Below are 793 nucleotides of genomic sequence, written 5' to 3'. Positions count from 1 at the left end.
TCCTTTTGAGCGAGATAGGACACGATTCTTCCTTTTGAGAGAGATGGGACAGGATGGAAGAGTAGTTGTTGGAGCAGAGGCGGTGGTTCGCATATGAGATAAATTTTTGGTGGAAAACTTGGAAATTTTGATCAAGGATTTTTCAGATGCAAGAGATACTCCAAAATGCCTGAAGATTTTAGTCAGGACCATGCCATAAGGCACAATATTCTTTTTGTAATCTTTCTGGGCTGCACAGATCATGTGCTGGAGAATAACATGAGGTAAGTTCAATCTCTTGCAGTTTAACAGATGATAGATGAGCAAGGCGTCATTATCAGAAACGTACTCATGACTTCCACAGTGTGGAAGTAGAGTATGTTGACACATATTGAAGACTTTAGGAAGAGGCTTTAAGTAAGTGGCTAAATAACGTGTGGAGTTTTCTTCAAAAAGCTCAGCCTGCACATCTGTCTTTCTAAGACCCAGAGCTGCATACCAGTTGTCACCATAGACAGATGGTCCTTCTGTTGGAAGCTGGAGAATGTTGGCCAAAATGTCTGGAGTCAATCTGATTTCTACTCCTTTTATTTTTGAGATAAAAAGAGATTTATCAGCAAAGGTTTTGGCGTTGCAATAGAAGGCACGGACGACTTCTGGGAAAAAGGATTCAGAGATCTTTAAGAAGGAGGTCCATCCAAGAGCATCCATATGGTGCTGAACAACATTGCCATTTACAACCAGATTATCGAAAACAAAAATTCTTCCTATCCCAACTGGGCGTTGGGCCCATTTTTCATTGAAGAGTTTTGAT

This window comes from Cicer arietinum, chromosome 3, assembly GCF_000331145.2.
Source record: "Cicer arietinum cultivar CDC Frontier isolate Library 1 chromosome 3, Cicar.CDCFrontier_v2.0, whole genome shotgun sequence".
In the NCBI taxonomy this organism is placed as follows: domain Eukaryota; kingdom Viridiplantae; phylum Streptophyta; class Magnoliopsida; order Fabales; family Fabaceae; genus Cicer; species Cicer arietinum.
Note: the sequence above shows the minus strand (reverse complement) of the source record.